This window comes from Ursus arctos, unplaced genomic scaffold (assembly GCF_023065955.2).
Source record: "Ursus arctos isolate Adak ecotype North America unplaced genomic scaffold, UrsArc2.0 scaffold_8, whole genome shotgun sequence".
NCBI classification, from domain to species: domain Eukaryota; kingdom Metazoa; phylum Chordata; class Mammalia; order Carnivora; family Ursidae; genus Ursus; species Ursus arctos.
Window position 1 is genome coordinate 25245323 of NW_026623100.1, and position 16227 is coordinate 25261549.

Below are 16227 nucleotides of genomic sequence, written 5' to 3' on the forward strand. Positions count from 1 at the left end.
TTCAAAGAATACATACAGATGGCCAACAGACCCATGAAAAGATGCTCAATATCATAAATCATCAGGGAAATGCAAATCAAAACCACAATGAGATATCACCTTATACCTGTCAAAAAGCCTAGAATCAAAAAGACAAGAAATCACAAGTGTTGGTGAGGATGTGGAGAAAAGAAGACCCTTGTGCAGAGTTGGTGAGAATGTAAATTGGTGCATCTACTGTGGAAAACAATATGGAGAGTCCTCAAAAAATTAAAAATAGAAATACCATATGATCCAGTAATTCCACTACTGGGTATTTACCTAAAGAAAAACGAAAACACTAATTCAAAAAGATATATGCCCTCCTATGTTTATGGCAGCATTATTTACAATAGCCAAGAATATGAAAGCAACCTAAGTATCCACTGACAGACAAATGGATAAGGAAGATGCAGTTCATATACACAATGGAATATTACACAGCCATAAAAGGGATGAGATCTTGACATTTGCAACAACATGGATGGACCTAGAGGATATAATGCTAAGTGAAATAAGTCAATCAGAGAAAGAAAGATACTATAATTTCACTCATACGTAGAATTTAAAAAACAAAACAAAGACCAAAGAGACAAAGAAACCAGACTCTTAAATACGAAGAACTGGTGGTTGCCAGAACTGGGATGGAGGAGTGAAATGGATAAAGGGGATCAAAGTGCACTTATCTTGATGAGCACTGAGTAATGTACAGAATTGTTGAATCATTATATTGTACACCTGAAACTAATATAATACTGTACGTTAACTACATTTCAATTTAAGAAGGGGGGAAAACACTGTAGAACTTTATTGCACAGAAAATAAATTTTAATGCATGCAAATTTTCAAAAAATCTTTTGGGGAGGTGCCTGGGTGACTCAGTTGGTTGAGTGCCAGACTCTTGGTTTCAGCTCAGATCATGATCTTACAGTCATGGGATTGAGCCCCGTGTCGGGCTCTGCGCTCAGAGCAGAATCTGCTTCAGATTCTCTCTCCTTCTCCCTCCTTCCCTCTCTCTCTCTCTAAAAGAAGTAAATTAATTAAGTCTTTAAAAAAATCTTTTAGGAAGTTATGGGGTCCCAGTATGGAATGCAGAATGTGACAAAACAATATATCTCTGTTACAAATATTTAAAACAGCTTCACTGAAGTGAGTATGGGAGGGAGTTGCTGACCTAAGTAACTTTGGAAATAAATGGGGTCTGTAAGACACAAGGCAAAAGAATCTGTACCTAAGTGCTATATTCTAGTTGATAAATTTGTTTCCCATGGGGCTGTGGGTAAACAATTTTGATGCTACTATGCAGAAATACTGGAACTGAACAATGAAGTAATTGGATGACAGATGGTGGTAGCCAGGTTTCTCACTCTTGGAGTAGGAAGTTACACATTGCAAGAAGAGGTTATAATGATCAATGTGATAATAGATTAGAATTGGAGACATCAATATGAATTCATGTTTAGCATATATATAAGTTACATGTAAAAATAGTATAAATATGTATTTCTATACTTGGGTTAGAATACACATATGTTTCCTTTTTTTTTTTTTTTTAAGATTTTATTTATTTATGTGACAGAGAGACAGCCAGCGAGAGAGGGAACACAGCAGGCGAGTGAGAGAGGAAGAAGCAGGCTCCCAGCAGAGGAGCCCGATGTGGGACTCGATCCCGGAACGCCGGGATCACGCCCTGAGCCGAAGGCAGACGCTTTAACGACTGCGCTACCCAGGCGCCCCCACATATGTTTCCTTGATGTGTCAGCTGAGAGGGCCTAGAAGCAATGATACCCCAGTAGCAGTGAGCATGCCTACCACCCAGATCTTGGTTTCTAATACCTCTCTCCAATTACACACACACACACACACACACACACACACACACACACACACGCAACACAGGGCTTCTTGGAGAAATGGCTGATACTAGGACTGGAAAAAGAAATAAGAGGAATCTGGAGCATCTTGTTTTGCCAGAGAGTAAGGAAATACTAAAAAACAAAAACAACAAAAAAACAAACCCCAATAATGGGCTATGTCAAATGGAAGAAGGAACCAACAGAAAGAGCTCCTAATGGCCAAACTGGAACAATTTTAGCAATGTAATAAAGAATAAAGTATTCGATTACAACCCAAAGTATAAAATAAATATCTATGAGTTCATAATATAAATGATTGGAAAATGGGAGGTAATAAACAAATCTCCTAAGCAGAAAAAAATCCAAATCATTTGTGTAGACTCCCTGCCTTCATGAAGTTGGAGCATAAATTCTCAACTCCTTAACGGTGAACTGCAGATGTTGGCTTTCTTTCAAAGAATACAGTATGGAAAGGGTAGGGAGTAACTTTATGGTGGAGAAAACTGACAAACGTTGCTTCAACCAGGTGATCAAGGTCAACATCAACAGTGATAAGTCATGTTGGTACTATGTACCCTTGATACATGTAATAAAAAAGTACTTCACCTTCATGATCTTCCTTCCAAAATATATAACCCATCTAATCATGTGTAACCATGAATAAAGCGTTAGATGAAACCCAATTGATGAACATTCTACAGAATACCTGAATCCTTTAATATATCCAAGTCAAGCCAAATAAGGTAAGTCTAAGAAACTGTCACAGTCAAGAGGAGACATCATGACTAAATGTACTGTGGTATCCTAGACAGAATCCTGGAGCAGAAAAGGGACATTAGGTAAATACTAGGTAATCTGAATGAAGTGTGGACTTTATACCAGTATTGGTTCATTAATAATAAACATACTGTACTGATGTTACATGTTTGCAATAAAGAAAACTTGGTGTGAGATATATAGAATCCCTCTGAAGTATCTTTACAATTTTTTTCTAAGTCTAAAGCTGTCCTAGAATTAATTTTTCAGTTAAAAATTTATTGTATTAAACCAGAAGAAGGTGAAAGGAGGAACGAAATATTGGAAAAAATGAAATGGACAAATATACAACACAAAAATAACATAATTACGTTGTTTTTACAGACTAACTCTAGCTAAGAGGCAGAGACTGTCAGACTAGATCAAAGAGCAGTATCCAACTTAGGTTCTCTAAAACTGACACATTTTAACCACAAAGACACCGATAGATTGAAAGTAAAAAGATGGGAAAAGATACACCATGAAACCTGTAAGCACAAGAAGCTAGAGTGCTTATATTAATATCAAATAAAACATGCATCAAAACAAGGAATATTACCAAGGGAAAGACCATTTTGGAGTGACAAAATAGTCTATCTTAAATATATGCTAAATCCTACAATTTTTTTCTAAAGGGAGGGCTGGGCTACATGATTTCTAAAATCCTCCCTGCTCTAAGTACTGTGATTCCAGGGCTGGCCGGTGGCAAGTCTGATTTCTAAAAGTGAGCACATCTTACTACGCTTCTACAAGTCTGTAAAGGGCTATTGGATTCACATGGATAAATTCTGATGGGCTCTTTCTGAACAGATTTGTCTATGTAGAAAATAATGCAGAATATTTTGCTTGAATTCAAATGAAATTTGCATTAACCTTTGTAAGTGGGGAAGCATAAAGAAATAGCACAAGAGGTTTGCAGATATACCAGACCATAAGATTGTTTGCTTACGAAAGCTGTTGAACTATTTATTTGATCCACACCACACACATTTTGGAGGCATTGAACTGAAAGCAAAATAGACCCTAGGGTGTGTATGTATTCTAGAGAAAGAGAGAGACTTGCATTCAAATGAATGCATTTTGTTTAATGCTAGTTTTAGAACCATACTTGAAAAGTACTCTATGAAATTTCAATTTGATTTTGCTGGGTCATTTTCATTTAGAACTTAGTAAAAGCTAAACTGCCTAATGAATATTTAGTATACCTTAGACAGTTCAGCATTTTCAAACCAGCATTAAATTGAAACATCAAAACAAAAACATATTATTTTTCAAATTCTTCTTGGTTTTTCCTTTTGTGCCTCCTAAATAAAGACAGTCTGATAGCTGAAAATACTGGTGTAAAATGAAGAGGGTAATGAGTAGGAAAAGAGAGGTTAGGAAGCTATAATCAATTGTGAGCTTCAATGCAATCATAAACCATGAGAGCTAAATAACTCCTATCTCTACCTTTGCCCTTTTGTTGTAATAATGCACACAGAGATTTTTAAGTAATATAAGCTTGAGATAAAAACTGAAAAGTTCAATTATCTTAGCAATGAAACATTAGGAAGGAAAAATGGATATGTTTGAATAAGTGATAAGAGTGGAAATATAACATAATGATATTTCAGTAACAAAATTAATTTACCTCAGATATAAGAGGGTACATTTTCCTATACTGATTGCTACTGATTTTTTGGCTTAGTTTAGCAAATTGTAAATCTTCCCCGTTGATGTCTAGTAATTACGTATTTGAATTACGAAAATGATTATCATAATATTTTAGCCTCTGGGGAGCTATAGATCTTTTTCCATCATTTCAACCATTTCTGCATTTTTTGGAACTCAGAATGACATATTCCCTTTTCAACTTTTATAGAAATATATTTGACTTCAGATTTGATGTGATTCTAATTTGCCGTGTTGAAAAAAAGAACTAATTTCAAAGTGTGTGTACGCTTGCCCGCACGTCTGCATGTACGTGCACGTGGTCAGGTGTGTGAAATAACCAGGTTATTGCACTGGAATAAAAAGACACTGAAGAATTGAGTTATTAAGTTAAGAAAGAACAGAAACAGAGCAATGAAAAGATCACAAACTGAGGGCATTTTGCCCCATAGGGCCATTCTTAGTTTTAACCTAATAAAGGTGGATGGGGTGGTGGGCAGGAAAAGGGGAAACAAATACAATCTTACTCTGGATGCGTATAATAGAAAAAGTTGGCAAATTAGGAAGAGCAAAAATGTCACACAGATTGTTTTACAGTGAAAAGCTTAGGTTTAAAAGAAAAAAACAATTTGAAAGAAAACGGAATAGTGCCATTTTTGCTTTCGTCTTCCGTTGGTTCCAGAAATAGGTATTGAGTCTCTTTGAAGTGCTAGGACACTGTGCTCACTGAAGATGACAGGATGGTTCCCAACACTCCTCCAGACCTCCCATTCCCCGACTGGAAGGCAATGCAGTGCGGGAGCTTGCCTGTTGTTGGACCGTGGTCAGGAAAGGAGGTTTGGATAGAAATGCAGAGAGCGGATACTTCTACGATCTCCCAAGGCCAGTATTTCTGTGACCTTCATTTCCACTTCTCCCAACATCATCTTATTGGTGGAAGTTGAGGGTGAATTCCATTAGGTAAACTTAAGATTATTTCTGGTCAAGAGTTGTTTGAGCCACATCCTTCCTCCTACCAGCTTCTCTCCTTGTGTCCAATATTAATACAAGATCATGTTTCTAAATATACTTCCTAAAAGACCCCACAGTTTCAATAAAAGTAACATCATTCACAGTTCCAAAAGGAGCAGAGAATTTGGGGGTGGGGGATGGGAGCAGTTCAACTGTTGCTACCCTTCTTCCTCTCTCTTACCATGCTTTCCCTGATAATGTGTGCATTCACGGATTTCTGCCTTTTTCTGACCTTCCATCTTGAAGTGACCCTCCTTGCAGACCGGAGTCCCTTGAGTCTGAGGGGATATTCTAACCCTAATCAGTATCATCCCGTTGTCCCAGCCAGAGTTCAGCAGCCTGTGGAAATGTACTCACATTTTGCTGTGTGGACATTTGACACCCCCTTCCTGCCTCCCTAAAAAACAACAGCAAACCTGGTCACACAGGACCCAGCACCTGGCAAGGATCCTCTGTGAAGTCTTTCTGGAAGTCCTCAGAGGGCGTCTCATGGGTACGTGGACAAGTCTGTGCCTGTCGGCTGCGGCACAACCCCACCGCCATTACCTCTGGCTGGCAGCCAGCAGTGACGCAGGTGCTCTGCCCCTGCATTTCCAGAAGGTCCCCGTGGTGCTTGTGGTAGAAATTTAGGTTTCTCAAATGTTATTATTTTAAAAGCTTACAGTTGTTTAATTTACAGCTGTAGACAATGGCAGCATATATTTCTGAGAAGCTGAGTTAGTTTTACCTATCTTAAATATGAACTACTAGATTTAGGGTAATCCTAGTCCGTGCTGTTGAAGGTTATAAATAATTATATATAACATCTTTAACTTCAGCATTGTCAAGTGATTTTTCCTGATGCAGATGCGAAAAAGAAGAAAAACCACAAAAATCAAAACCAGCACCACCCAAGCTATGTTAATTATAACTCAGGGGAAAAAGATAAAATCTGTAATATTTATTTATATTTTACTTCCTATTCAATAGCCTTGAACATCAAGATTTTTACCTGAAATACCCATCCATTGTTCCTTGAAATATAATACAGACTCTGTTTTACATCATCTTTTCTGAGGGTATAACACTGGGCTTAGCTTCTCTTTAGAAAGAGAAGGTCAAAGTTGTTTTGTCTGTTGATTCCTACTGACGGCCAGTGGCCACAGCTAGGTAAGGCCTAATGTTTCCAAATAGAATAACACGGAATTATTCTCCTGTAGCTTTAATTCGGCAAAAGTAAAGGAAGTTGTGCATTATAAGTAACTACTGAACACAAATTACTTGCCCGTGCCTCTTTTTAGCTCAACGTACAGCGGCGGCTAAAAGCAGAGTACCTGGGTCTAAGTGTATAGTTATCAAAGGTCTAAGAAAAGGCAACATGGGGGGAAAAAAGAGCAGTACTGTCATTTTTGTAAGAGGGTCAAACATTTTCTGTTGCTTACACCCTAATGCTTTTTCCCTCCAGTTAGTGGAGAATCTTTGATCCTTTCCAGATGGTCTCGAGGCCGGAGCCAAACATAATGTCCCACTTCATTATTTCCAAAATTGTTAGAGTTGGCCATCTTATTTCTTTTCTGTAAAGAACACAGGAAAATGTGCATAATTTGGGGAAGCTGTAGAATTGTGGAAACAGCAATTCATGACGGCAACATAAACGTTGTTTGCAACTTTTTCCTAGAGGAGCGAGTGAGTGAGATGCCCCCGTCTGGCAGCTAGAATCCAATGCTATGGAGTCAAGCAGAAACTCCCATCATTTTCTTACGACGACGACCAGGGCCTACATCGATTTTTAAAAGCTAGATACTTTCTATTTTAAAAAGTTGTCTTTTATTTGAAAGAAGGAACAAGCATCCCACTACTGTAGTGCTACTACTAGTCTACCTGTTTTATTGAGCTGAATTAAATGTCGATTTTGTGAAGAGCTGACTTGTTATTCCAAACACTCTTCCTGGCATGGGCATCCTCGGTCACTCATTCGTGCCCACCCCAGGGTTGGCTTGTCACATCGGCTCCCCAGGCTCAGCGCAGGCCTTGCTTGCTCTATGAAGCCTGTCTTACATAAAGTTGTAGAACACAGAGTCGGGAGATCACCCTAGCTCCTACTGTCGATGAGGAAACTGGGACACGCCGCTGCGAAGTGTCTTGCCCGAAGGCTTACAGCCGGTTAGGGTTCAAGATTTCACCGTCAAGGGCACTACATTTCCCTGCCTACCCTGGCTTTGTCTTTCTCTGGATTCCTGCAGTCGACGACATTATTTAACACTTAAATATGTATTGCCCGGTGGCACTCCCTAAGTCCTTTTCGTGTCTGAACCTTGTGCTCAATGCTGACTGCACAGTAGGTGTTCCAGAAAGATGTGTTAATTGATTGGCATCCGCGTGCACTTATGGGGATCACGCCTCCTGACCGAGCCTTCTCACAAGACCAGAACGCAGAATCCCATGAAGATTTTCTATTCTCACCATCGGACTCTTGAAAATACTCCACACACCAGTTGCAAGCATGCCTATTTTAAAAAATCAATGTATTTAATATCAGAGTTGCCAACTTTTAACACACAAAATCATTAAAATGAAAAAAAAAAAAAGGATGTTCTCCTAGCACAAAAATATCACCTTTCACCACTGGAAAAAGTAAAGTATGAGACACTAGCTCACTGTGTCCTCCCAAACTCAGTGCTAAGCAACTGACATGAAAACTGAAAAATTCAGCCAATTATCTGGATATTTTAGTTTGTCTTCTTGAAAAATAGTGTATAGAGGTGTCCAGAATTCTATCATTGCTTAGTTGTCAGTCAAAAAGTCATTGTTATACATAAATATGATGTCATATCAATGCATAATAAACCTTCCTGTCAATCAAAAGTATTGTTATGTATAGACTTTGTGTCAGACATTTTAGGCTTTGCATTAAGATATGAAGTGCATGCAAATTAGGGAAAATTTAGAGATGGCATGGCCACAGGCAAATCTATTTTAATAGAGTTAGACTTTACAGGGAAATTGACACTTGAGCAAAAACACAAAATGCAAGTGAGTAAATACAGTTTTTTCGGCAAAGAAGACAGCTTTTGAAGGTGGAAAGAGAAATATAATTTTATTCTTATACAGACATATTTTCCATTTGGACAAATCTGCTCATTAGGATTCTATAATTGGGAAAGGGAAAAAATAATAAAAGTTACGAGATACTGAGACAAACAGCTCATTTTTCACATTTTCTAATATTTTAAAAGAAATTTAAATTTATTACAGCTAATTTTCAAAGGAATTATCTGCCAAGTTAAAAATATTTCCATCCGAAAATTAAAAATTGTGGGTTCAATTTTCCTTTCTTATCACTAGCAAAATTTCTTTTACTGTGAAAGTCTGCCAGATGGAACAAGACCCCTAAACAATAGGGATTATGTACCTGGTTATCTCCTGTCTTCCTCTCAACAGCTCCATCATGGTGGGCTACTTTCCCTGCTGTGGCTACAGCCAAAATCAAAAAAGAATCAAGGCAGGGGCTCCTGAGTGGCTCAGTTGGTTAAGCATCTGCCTTCACTCAGGTCATGATCTCAGGGTTCTGGGATCGAGCCCTGCATTGGGCTCCCTGCTCACTGGGGAGTCTGCTTCTCCCTCTCCCTCTGCCAGCCGCTTCCCCTGCTTGTGCTCTCTCTCAATTTCTCTCTCTGACAAATAAATAAATAAAGTCTTTATTTAAAAAAAAAAAAGAATCAAGGACGAGTGAACCCTAATGTTAACTATGGACTTTGGGTGATAATGATGTGTCAGCGTAGGTTCATCAATTGTAACAAACTGTACCACTCTGGTTGGGAATGTTGATAATTGGGGAGGCTATTCATGTGTGTGTTGGGGGGGGTAAGGGAAATGTTTGTGCTTTCCTTTTTTCTTTCTGTGAACCTAAAACTTTTCTAAAAAATAATTTTTTTTTTTTTTACATTTTGTTTTTTAATGAATCAAGTTGGAAGGCATAAGATGAATGGTAAAGTCCTATTCTGTCTAACCCAAGTAGTACTGAAAACTTCTGTGTAGGTGCTAGCCTAAATCTGGTGCTTATGAAACTCAATATGTGACTTTAGGCAAGTTAGTTAACCTCTCTGACTCAAGTTTTGCATCACTATTCACACCATAAATATATATTGAACACTTTCTCTTTTCTAAATACCAGGATAGAGCAATAAGCTAGATTATGGTTCAGTCTTGAAGGGAGAGCAGACAGTAATAAATTCTCTGGTTCATTATTTAATTAGAGGTGGGAGTAAGTACTCTGGAGAAATGCATTTGAGAATGTACAGAAGGGGAATCTAATATAATCGAAGGAGGTGTTAGAGGGGGGTGGGTGGATAAAATCTAGCAATCACAAATAGTTCTAGAGAGGCTCACATCATGTGGTAATAAGAAAGTGTCAGGTAAAGTATAAAGAACTGCATGTGACCTCGTATTATTAACTTGGGGATATTTGATTATGATTCTAGAGTATCAGCACCTAGCTCATAGATGGTAAAAAAAATATATGTGTTAAATTGACTCCTTTTATACACTCTTTCCCAGCCTGAAATCTTTCCAAAAATGAAGTCATGTGATGTTAAATATAAGTTGCAAAGTCCCAGGAAGGCAGGCGTTTGCCTGTCTTGTTCACCTCTGGTGCAGGGCCTGGCATATAGCAGATACTAAATCAATGTGAAGTTAAGTGCTGAATGAACAATGGACTCTAATCCTTCCATTTCACATATGAGAAAACGTAAGACTAGAAAAATGACTGTGTCAAAATTGCTAAGTCATAGGCTACTAAGTAGCACAATTAAAATTTGAACCCAGGATTCCCGGCTCTCTAGAATTTTTTTTTTTTAAATTTGGGTATAGCTGACACACAATTACATTAGTTCCAGGAGTATAACACAGTGATTCACGTGTAGCTACCAAGTGTGGCTCTATCATGGTTCAATACTATTACAGTACCTCTGAGCCTTTTATTCCCATGACTTATTCATTCTATAACTGGAAGCCTGTATCTCTCACTCCACTTCACCCATTCTGTCCAGTTCCCCCACCCGCCTCCCTCTGGCAACCCTCAATTTGTTCTCTGTATTTATAGGTCTGATTCTATGTGTCGTTTTTTAAATTGCACATATGAGTGAAATCATATGGTATTTGTTTCTCTCAGTCTGACCTATTTCACTCAGCATAATATCCTCTAGGTCCATCATGTTGTTGCAAACATCAAGATCTCATTCCTTTTATGGCTGTGTAATATTCCATTGTGTGTGTGTGTGTGTGTGTGTGTATATGTATACATACATACACACACCTTCCTTATCCATTTGTCTGTCAATGGATACTTAGGTTGCTTTCATATTCTTGGCTATTGTAAATAATGCTGCCGTAAACAAAGGAGGGCATATATCTTTTTGAATTAGTGTTTACATTTTCTTTAGGTAAATACCCAGTAGTGGAATTACTGGATCATATGGTATTTCTATGTTTAATTTTTTGAGGAACCTCCATACTGTTTTCCATAATGGCTGCACCAATTTACATTCTCACAAACAGTGCACAAGGATTCTCTTTTCTCCACATCCTCACCAGCACTTGTGATTTCTTGTCTTTTTGATTCTAGCTATTCTGAGAGGTGTAAGGTGATATGTCGTTGTGGTTTTGATTTGCATATCCCTGACGATTTGTGATGTTGAGCATCTTTTCACGTCTGTTGGCCATCTGTACGTCTTCTTTGGAAAAAATGTCTATTCAGTTCCTCTGCCCATCTTTTAATTAGATTATTTGGGGTTTTCTGGCATTGAATTGTTCAAGTTCTTTATATATTTTGGATATTAATCACTTATCGGATATATCATTTGCAAATATCTTCTCCCATTCATAGGCAACGACATATACTAAAACAGAGGGCTCCTATTCTCAGCAGCAGCTGTTTTACCCTGCAAGTATCTACATTAAAACAAAAACAAAACAAACAAAAAAACCATCTCTCCACTATGTGAATGAACTTTCTGCCCAAACTCTTTCTGCTTTACATGAGAAAATGATATTCCTCCTATTACCATGCTTTTGACTACTACAAAACCTTTAACATTCACTGACAGTAATTGGTACCCATGCCCCACACTCTTCTTAGTTACTAAGTTTTACTCTAACCTCCATGAAGGGAGAGGAGGTAACTGATGTGGAAGAAATTTAATCTCCACCTGCTGCGAAGGAAAAGTAACACACACAATATATTAGAGCAAAGTTGATTTTTTTCCTCCCGAGAAGAAAATAATAATCTCTAGAGATTATTTTTGGTCTTATTCACAAGGTCATTAATCAATGGATATCTCATATCTTACATTATATACACAAATTTTGCTCTCATTAATAGATTAAGAGCTAGGAGTCCTGTGCCTTAGGAGTAATAGCTAGAAAAGTGTTGCTATGGTTGATTTTACTGCCAGTGTTCTCTTCTAGGATTTTTATGGCTTCAGGTCTCATATCGAGGTCTTTACTCCATTCTAAATTTATTTTTGTGTATGGTGTAAGAAAGTGGTTCAGTTTCATTTTTTTCCATGTAGTTGTCCAGTTTTCCTAGCACAATTTATTGAAGAGACTGTCTTTTTCCCACTATATACTCTTGCCTCCTTTGCAGTAGATCCATTGGCCATATAAATGTGGGTTTATTTCTGGGCTCTCTATTCTGTTCCATTGGTCTATGTGTCTATTTCTGTGACAGTACGGTACTGTTTTCATTACTACAGCTTTGTAGTGTATCTTGAAATCTGGAATTGTGATACCCCCAGCTTTGTTCTTTCTCAAGATTGTTTTGGTTATCCGGGATCTTTCGTGGTTGCATAAATATTTTGGTATCATTTGTTCTTAGATGTTACTCAGTGAGGAAAGGGATTATGCAAAGGCATAAATACCAGGAGACAAGACTCATTGGGAGCCATGTTGGAACCTAACCACAAAATTCCCCGGATCACATGCTGCTCCAGAAGCAAGTAGACATTAAGATCAGAGTGCAAGGAAAGTGCCTATACTACCTAACTTATAAATTGCAACCTAATTTATACTAGCTCTCCATATGAATAAAACCCTGGTTTGTTTATACTTTTGTAAAGCTAAAAAGCTATTAAAATTTCTCAACTTAGGCTTGAACAAACAAACAAGCAAAACCAAGCATAATAAGAAAACATAAAATGCAGAAAAACATTCTCTCTTAGTATTAGGGGACTTATATTATGTGTGAGGTTTGGAATAATTGGTACCCAGAAGGGACTATATATGCTGGCTGAATTGTTCTGAAAATATCTCCATCCTGCTGACCAATTCACAGAGAGATCCTGATAACACAGTCAGAGGAGGTCACAAAGTTTCACTGCTAGACAGAGAAAAGAAGTTCCATGAAGGAGGCAGAAGGACAGAGAGATGTAGGAATTTTGTAAAAGGGCAGAAAGGTATTTGGGACCAAAAGTAGACTATAACTCACCCAGAGATCCCTGAAGCTACTTACACCAAACCAAACAATAAGAACCACATCATCACAGAAGGCGAGGGATTCAGACTATTTGAGACCAATTCACCATTGAGTGCCTCTGTGGGAAATATGATTTAATCCCAAAGATGGGCATTTCATACTGTCCTGAGGAAGTGTACATTCTCACAGCTCCCAGCCAAAAATGAAATGTGCTTCAAAGTAGGTCAGAGCCAAATGACAGCTCTCAGGAGCTTTGCAGTGCACCATGCATGTAAACAAAGAAAAACAAAGCCGCTTACAGAAGAGTTTTAATTCTGATTTTCGAATGCATTCTCTAGCTGTAATGAAGTACAGAATAATCCTTTTGCACTTATTGAATTATTGAGTTACAAACTTTGGCCACGCATTTTATCCTCTAGCTTGATTGTCCTTTTTCATCCATTTTTGAGAACTTGCGTGCATGATACTACCCCAGACATTGTTATTAACAAGTACGTTATAGATTCTGTTACAATAATCTTCCTGAAGTTTAATCTGAACATACTCAATTCATTTTTCCAATTGTTACCCATTACTTGATGTAACAATTCTCAACTATAGAATAATTCAGGCATCTGTATATTTGATGCTGAAAACAGTTAAGGTATGAAAGAGAAATAGACAGATGAGCTCTCTTGAATAGCCAAAAAAAAAAAAAAAAAAAAAAGGAGCCATACTTAATCTTGAGTAAACTCAGGTGAGTGATACAGGTGTAATTTTTATCTAGTAAGGGTATCATGTTGAAATAGAGATTAAGAGTCCTTGGCCTGCAGTATAAAGTGGATCTTTCTACATGCCTTCCACAATTTGGTTCCTACCTACCTTTCTGAATCATGTCTACTCAAACTCCTTCACTCATTCCTCTCGTACATGCCCCCATGCTTTCCCCCTTCCCGGCCTTTGTTTATATCTTCCCTCAGCTTTTCTGATTAGCTGAATATGTCTGACCCTAGCCAATGTTTAAAAGCTTAGATGCCACCTCATCTATGAATGTCAAGTCCAGTAGACTAATCCCTCTTTTCTCTACACTCTTAAAAATATCTTTCTTTTGGGGCGCCTGGGTGGCACAGCGGTTAAGCATCTGCCTTCGGCTCAGGGCGTGATCCCGGTGTTGTGGGATCGAGCCCCACATCAGGCTCCTCCGCTATGAGCCTGCTTCTTCCTCTCCCACTCCCCCTGCTTGTGTTCCCTCTCTCGCTGGCTGTCTCTATCTCTGTCGAATAAATAAATAAAATCTTTAAAAAAATATATATATCTTTCTTTTGGCACTCATCATTTCATTTCATGATTCGTGACACAGGGGAGGTGTAGATAAAGTGATTAATTAATTAAACAAACACTTACTGAGCATCTATTATGTTCTTTGTGTTGGGAATACAAAGATGATCAATCATGAACTCCTTAGCAAGAGCTCATATTCTACCGGAAGTGACAGATGTGCAGCATACAGCTCAATGTAATGAATTTCTATGATGAATATGGATGGAGGACTGTGGAAACACAGAAAAAGGAGTGACTCGATATTCATATATGTAGCTTAACAAACACAGATAAAGAAATTACTATTTGCCAGGAACTATCCGAATGGGATAAAATATTAATTTATCCATCAGGCATTCTTTCAGTGCAAGGTATTACAAGGTACATATTATTATTCTCATTCCCAGTTTACAGATGAAGAAACTGAGGCATGTTCATGCAGCTAGTAGGTGGCAGAGCCAGGATTTAACCTAGGGAGTCTGGGTCCTGAATCCTTGCTCAGAACTACCAGGCTGTGCTTACCCAATGTATATTTAATGATCAGAAAATTTTAAGAAATAGACTTATTTCCAAAAGAAATTGATTGCTCTGATGAGCCAGCACTCAGTACGCTGTGAAATAAATGTCTTGGTTCTTGAAGGACATATGGGTGTTTGATAGGCAAAGAAAAGAAAGAAGGGCATTCCTGGTAAGGTGGATGGAGATGTGCCAAGATGCGGAGCTCGGAAAAGACAGGGACTGTTTAGAGGACTGTGGGAAGTTCTGCGGCAGGTACTGGGCCTGTCTGTCTCATTTCCATTCTCCGCCTTTGTCCTGCTCTACTTTGTATTATCCCTGGAGCTGCTTCTGTGGCCTGTGTTGTCCAGACATCTGCATGAGGCTAGGTTCGCCCGTGAAAGACCTGGCCAGAAACCATAGACCAGAAGGCAGACAGAGCGCAGAGCATTTCTCCCAGACTCTTCTGTCTGTGGCAGCACCCCTGGCAGTGGCTATGTTTTCTGGTCAACTTCTGCCAGGCAACTCTGGCCCTGGTCCCCCTCTTCACCCACGGATCCCCTAACGCAGGTATGCGAGGTGTCCTGCACTTGCTAACCTCTGAGCTCTTCACCATCCCTTGCTCAGTTCCTCAGCCCTACTATTTCCTGAGTAAGCAACTCCTAGCCCTAAAGTCCCTTTCCAAAAAGAAAAAAAATCTTAGCTAGGCTTCCATTTTCATGCTCAGACACTGAGAGATACTCAGAATCTTAGGGGAAAGATATGGTATATTCCTCATATGAGAGAGGAAAAGGTTGAACTTATCATTGATGAATAAAGCAAAGTAAGACATTTTAATAATATTATTTCCTCTTCATTAAAAAAATTACTTTGTGTTTTGCAAATGTATCCTGTATTTGTACAGTGGCATATAAGTTAATATAGCGTATTATACATAATATATCATTAAATCTACTAAATGTATTTGTATTTATATATAATTTATATATACAAGATATATATTTATGTACTGTATATACACTTGTACATATCATGTATAATATATAATACATACAAATTATATAACATATATACTCATGTCATTAAATATATATTTTGAGGTATTCATTCTCAAAGACTCTCCTGATGGGGCAATCATTTGAAAAGTTTGGCGTCTCCATGGAAAGATTTTTCCCTCCTTCCCTTTTAGGTTCTTTGTCTGGTCTAATCATTAAACTGATATAAAACAGAAAAAAAGAAAAAAGAAAGTTTGGAGTCTCTACAAAAATACCTTGAGTTGGTGTCATAATGCAGACAAGATTCATAATCCATTAGCATCCTCACGATAGGCAATGTTGTGTGAGAACTTGTGACAGAAGCATGTAAACACAGTGCCACACATGACTTAAGTGACTTCTGCAGACAGGTTTCATTTTTCCTTAGACGTCGTTTAAATAAATTAAGCTCTCTAACATGGGGGGGGGGCAGATGAAAGGATGAAGGAGTGAGGAAGAGAGAGGAAAGGAAGTAAAGAAGGAAGGAAATCTATTCAAATGGTACATGAACAAAAACGAGAAGCTAAAATGGCCCCAAAGGCCCAGCTTCCCACTCTCATCACTGACCCCAGGCTAGACCCTCAAAGGTCCGGAAATTCTTCCCTTGGATGGTTGGTAC